At 38.6% G+C, this 6,000-nt stretch overlaps 2 pseudogenes; both read left to right on the top strand.

Annotated features, from left to right (window-relative positions):
• The first annotated feature begins 2,035 nt into the window (after positions 1-2,035).
• Positions 2,036-2,687, top strand: LOC115286985 (annotated as a pseudogene).
• Positions 2,688-2,744: 57 nt separating this feature from the next.
• On the top strand, positions 2,745-3,137 carry LOC115286984 (annotated as a pseudogene).
• Positions 3,138-6,000: the final 2,863 nt, after the last annotated feature.

Genomic DNA, 6,000 nt, shown 5'->3' with positions numbered 1-6,000 from the left:
ACTAGGAGGCACCTCACGTGAGCGGGCTGCAACTCAGCACGAGGCGGCGGACTGGCGGAAGGTGCAGGTCCCTCTGCGCCTGCGCGGGGCTCCCTCCGGAAGCTGCAGCGCGAGCCCGCCCCCAGGACCGGCTGCGCCCGGGGTCTCCGCGCCTGGTGGGCAGGGACCGCCACGAGCTGCGCAGGCGCTTCGACACGCTCGCGAACACGACGTGGAAACAAGGTAGGCGGAAAATAAAATTTCAAAAAAAAAAAAAAAGAGGTTAAATCAATGGAGACTTAAGTTTTCCTTTCTCCAATGAGTTGTTTCCTGAACTCCGTCTGAAGGTAATGTCTGTAGCTAGCAGACAGCTTTACATCATTACAACCTCACTCCATGACCATTTTCCAGAATTGTCAGAAATAATTTAGCCATTCCTCTGAAAGCACTGATTTTGCCTTCCCTGTGCCTTCATTTATAATCCCAGATACATAATTCACTTAATAAAATCTTCGCTGATATTTCCTTAATGAGTTAGTCAACAACTGAACTGCTCTCAGAAATGAATCACCGTGAAAAATCTCTCTAAAATGCAAGCACTCCACCACTACTAGCCTATGAGCCAAACACCACAATCCTTGAGGTTATAACACCTTTTCAGGTTACAAATGGTTTTCTAATTATGCCAAGAAATTTCAAGCCGTCAAATTGGCTAGTTTACCAATAATATTGCAATGTTAAAAATGTGGACTATTCTACTGAAGTGTCAGTGAATTTTGTCATTAAACTTATTTTCCCTTTCTTTCACTATCTCACTTCTGTCACATACTGATATGTATCAACCCTTAGTATACTGATGACACCCTTAATACACAAAACTACTTAATTGTTCAATTCAATGTTTCATAAAGTAAAATTAAAATTTGATAAATAAGCTATTCCAAAAAGTTTATTACTAAATCCTTGACCAATATAATCTTCAGCCTTAAGCTGCATCAAAAAGTTATTTCTGTTAATGTAGACAATTCAAAGCATATTCCTTTTCTAATTTATAACTAATGTCTACATGATGTATTTTTTTATGTTTTTTTATTTATTTTTGAGAGACAGAGAGAGACAGAGCACAAGCAGGGGAAGGGCAGAAAGAGAGAGGGAGACACAGAATCTGAAGCTGGCTCCAGGCTCTGAGCTGTTAGCACAGAGCCCGATGCAAGGCTCGAACCACAAACCGTGAGATCATGACCAAAGCTGAAGCCATATGCTTAAGCAACTGAACCACCCAGGGTCCCCTACATGATGTGTTAATAGAATAAAAATAGGGTGCCCGAGTGACTCAGTCTATTGAACATCTGACTTTGGCTCAGGTCATGACTTCCCAGTTCTTGGGCGTGAGCCCTGCATGAGACCCTGTGCTGAAAGTTCAGAGCCTGGAGCCTGCTTAGGATTCTGTGTGTCTCTCTCTCTTTCTGCCTCTCCCCCACTTGTACTCTGTCTCTCAAAAATAAGTAAACGTTAAAAAAATTCTAAATAGAATAAAAATAAATCACATTGAAGAAAATAGAACTGAGGGAATAGCATTCAACTTTTCTTTTTCCTAATTAGTCTGTTGACAAAAATTTGAAATGTTGCATTCATAAAATTAAACCCAAAAAATTATGACATACGTCAGAGAAATAAGATAACAAGGAAGTAGCCTAAGAAATTAAAATATGCTTGCCAAAACGAAACATTAAATATGAGTTCTGGGGAGAAGTTGAGAAAATAATCCTCAATTAGGGTAAAAATTGAACCAATTTGTCTCTTATCTCTCATATGGTCCATCTCTTTTGCTTTAACTCTATATTCAGGTAAATTATCTCCATTATAATAAGTAGTTTATCCTTATGACCTAATACTTTATTGGAATGTTGATAAAAATGTATAGAATGATTTTTCAGTATCTACATATGTCATGCTATATTGCGACATAGAACTGGATCCAGACTACCTGGATTTGAGCCCCTGTTCTTTCACTTAAAGAATTATGTGGAAAACAGCCTCCAGTCGGCGCCACACCATGGACTCCCTGCAGGCGGAGGTCCGCGCCTTGGAAGCCAAGATCGTGGCCCTACGGCGGGCGTGCAAGGAGCCACGGGCACCGGGGGAAGACACCTCTCGAGCGCGAAAATCACTTCTAGAAATACAGCAATCCGATTCTGGAGCATGGGCCTCTTCAAAAGATCTGAAAGGTCATCTTGGACACTTAGAATCAGAACTTCTTTTTCTAAGCACACTTACTGGCATCAATATAAGGAGTTATTCCATGAGAACGGAGGACCTAAAAAGCACTGAGAAGACAGAACAGAGTAGAAAGAAAGTTCTACAGAAACACAGGTTATCAGGAAATTGCCACATGGTTACATTTCAACTTGAATTTCAGATTCTGGAAATCCAGAGTAAGGAGAGATTATCTTCTGTTATTATTGACCTCAACATAATAATGGAGCCCACCGAATATTCAAAATTAAGTGATTTTGTGTCTAGAAGATAGAAGAGATCTGTTGATGTTTTTCCAAAGCCTACACTTTTTTGTGGAGTGGTGTGAATATCGTAAGCGCACGTTTGAACACTTCAAGCACCATCTCTTGAAAAGTCTGGGATGCGTTGTGTCCCTCAGTGAAATCTCACACATCTCTGGACCAGGCTGCCTTCAAAATACAAGATATTAGTAAAATGTACCTAGATCCGCTCTTTTCCTCCCCGACTGCTTGAAGCTTAACCCCATCATGAACAACATCGTAACCATCCGGACCAGGAAGTTCATGACCAACCGACTGCTTCAATGGAAACAGATGGTCACTGATGTCCTTCACCCTGGAAAGGCAACAGTACCTAAGACAGAAATTCAGGAAAAACGAGCCAAAATGTATAAGACCACGCGAGATGTCATCTTTGTATTTGGATTCAGAACCCCTTTCGGAGGTGGCAAGACCACTGTCTTTGGCATGATTTCTGACCCCTTGGATGATGCGAAGAAAAACACACCCAGACATAGACCTGCAAGACATGGCCCGGACAAGCAGAGAAAGACGTCCAGAAAACAGCGAAAGAAACGCAAGAGCAGAATGAAGAAAGTCAGGGGAACTGCCAAAGCCAGTGTTGGTGCTGGCAAACCGTGAGCTGGAGACTGGACGGCAGAGGAGTAAAGATTCTGCTGTGGCTCTCTGGTGATTGTGCAGAGTTTTCATGAGAGGACTAATAAACTAAGAACTTTTATTTGAAAAAAGTGAATAAATAAAATGTGCCCAGATCCAAGTATTAAATGGAGAAGGAACAGTCTTTTCAACAGTGACATGGGGACAATTGGATCTTCACAGACAAAACAATAAAGTTGGACCCTTGCCTCACACCACGTACAGACATTTACTCAAATAGATCAAAGACCTAATTTTAAAAACTAAAAATCTAAAATTCTTAGAAATAAAAATAGGTGTAAATCTCAGTAACCTTGGGATAAGCAATAGTTTCTTAGCTATAACACCAAGCACAAGCAAAAAAAAGAACAAAAATAAATAAATTAGACCTTATCAGAATTAAAACCTTTAAGGAAGTAAAGGTAACACCTTTAAGGAAGTAAAAAGTCTACAGAATGGAGGAAATCCACTTGTCTGATGAGTGATCTGTACTAGACTATATAAAGAGCTATTCTAACTCAATAATAAAAGAAATAGCCCAGTTTAAAAAATAAGCAAAGGATCTGAACATTTCTGCAAAGAAAACACACAAATGATTTGATGATCAGTGACCAGTGATCAGTATCCTTGGCCATCAGGGAAATGCAAATCAAAGCCAGTGACCTACCACGTCACACCCTCCAGGAGGATAACTGATTTGGGGGGGCATTGATAACAAGTGTCACCAGGTGATGGAGAAATAAGGACCCTCAGACACCACGGGAAGGGAAGGACCCTCAAAGCAGCGCGGCCCCTGCAGAGGACAGTTGGGCAGCACCGCTCTGAGGTGCCTAACCAAGAGAAATGAAAACGTGTGTACACAAAAACTGCCCCCCAGTGTTCCCAGCAGCGTTGTTTTCAGGAGCCTAAAAGCAAAAAGCACCCAAGGGCCCATCAGTAGACGAATGGATGAACACAGTTGGTCCGTCCACCCAGGGGGCTTATTCTGCAGTGTAAAGGAGTAGTGAGTGCCACATAGGCAGGCCTTGGAGATGTGCTTCCTGAAAGACACCAGTCCCAAAAGACCACCTCTTGAGTGATCTCCTTTGTTCGGGAGGGCTGGAGACGGCACAACCCTGCTGGCTTACCGCCGCGACGGGGATACTGCGGGGATGTGGTAGCTAAAGGTACAGGATTTATGGGGTAAGGAAAACATTCTGTGGTTAGTAGTGATGTTGTATAACCTTGTTAATACACTAAAAGCCCCTGAATTATATACAAAAAAAAAAGCATTATGTGATCTTTTGCAAGTTACTATTATGTGTCTGTTTCCTCGTGTATAAAGGATCATAATAATATTATCTTTTTCATAATGTTGATGTAAGGATTAAATGAGTTAAGATACATAAAGAACTTAACACAGGATCAGGCACATAGTAACTGCTCTATTAAATTGTTAGCATTAAAAATAATGTTTTGACTGTTAGCATTTATTATTAGTGATACTACTGCATGGCTTTCCTTCTTCAGACTAAAGTATAATTATTTCAGGTGATTTACTGACCATGTACTCTTTTCCAAATAATTTGTCATAGAGCATTATTATTTTTATGCATTGCTAGTCTTCATTTTATTTAGAAACTTTACATCCTAATTCATGAGTGAAATGTTTGAAATATTTGTAGCATTAACTTTATTGATTTGTATATTTAGGTTATACAGCGACCATGTAATAAGTGGGAGGGAAAATAGTTTTAAACTTACAAGTTTGCACACAGCAAATGACAAAGATGAATGATGACATATTTAGGAGCACTAAATTTGGAAAGCATACGGCTCAAATACTCTTCTAGGATAATTACCTGAGTCAGTATACTTGAAAAAAAATAATTAATAACTAATGTCAGAGACATGTACCTAACTAGCCATAGAGATTAAAAACAAAGTCCCTGGTTTAGTTTTGTAAAGAAGGGTTAGGAAGAAATTAGTTCAAATTAGAACAAGAAACTTAGGGGATCCAAAACAGATGGCTTCACGAAAAAATTGATTAAATGTTAAAACAACCTAAGTTGTTATCTAAATTGATAAGTAAAAACCCAGAAAATATGTGAAGTTTTAACAAAATGTCATACTAGATATTCCAAAAATTTATAGGCCAAAAGCACTTTCAAATATTGGAAAATTTATAATAAATATGCTTCTGAATGCACAGATGGGCCTCTAAAAAATGAAGGTGTCAAAATGAAGATGCACACAGTGGAGCTTCAAAATATATGAAAGCAAACATAATACAAATTTAAGGAGAAATAGACACATTTGTAATTATAGTCATATAGTTATATATTTTATTTTTCTCATTTCAAAAATTGATAAAACAATTAAAGAGAAACTCAGTAACTATATAAGAGAGCTGAACATCACAATCAGCAGACTTGACCTGATTGACATTTATAACACACTCCACTGAACAACAGCAAAATACACATTATTTTAAAGCACACACTTTGAATATTTACCAAAAGAAATCACATTCTGGGTGATAAAACAACTCTCAAAAAATTTAAAAGTGTCAAATAATACAACATATATTCTCTAACCCCAGTGGAATTAAATTAGAAATCAGTAACAGAAATATCTTTGAAAAATTCCCATTACTTGAAAACTAAATAATACACTTTTAAATAACCCATGGACCAAATAAGAAATCGAGAAGGAAATTAGAATGTTTTTTCAATGAATAAAGATGAAAATACAACATATCAAAATCTGAAAGAAATAGCTAAAGCTGCACCTGGGATGGGGGGATTTAAAGCACTATACAGCTATATTAGAAATGAACAAGAGTCCCTGGGTGGCTCAGTCTGTTGGG

The sequence above is a fragment of the Suricata suricatta genome, chromosome 3, assembly GCF_006229205.1.
Source record: "Suricata suricatta isolate VVHF042 chromosome 3, meerkat_22Aug2017_6uvM2_HiC, whole genome shotgun sequence".
In the NCBI taxonomy this organism is placed as follows: domain Eukaryota; kingdom Metazoa; phylum Chordata; class Mammalia; order Carnivora; family Herpestidae; genus Suricata; species Suricata suricatta.
The sequence above is the reverse complement of the archived record's forward strand: the minus strand, read 5'-3'. Positions and strand labels throughout refer to the sequence as shown.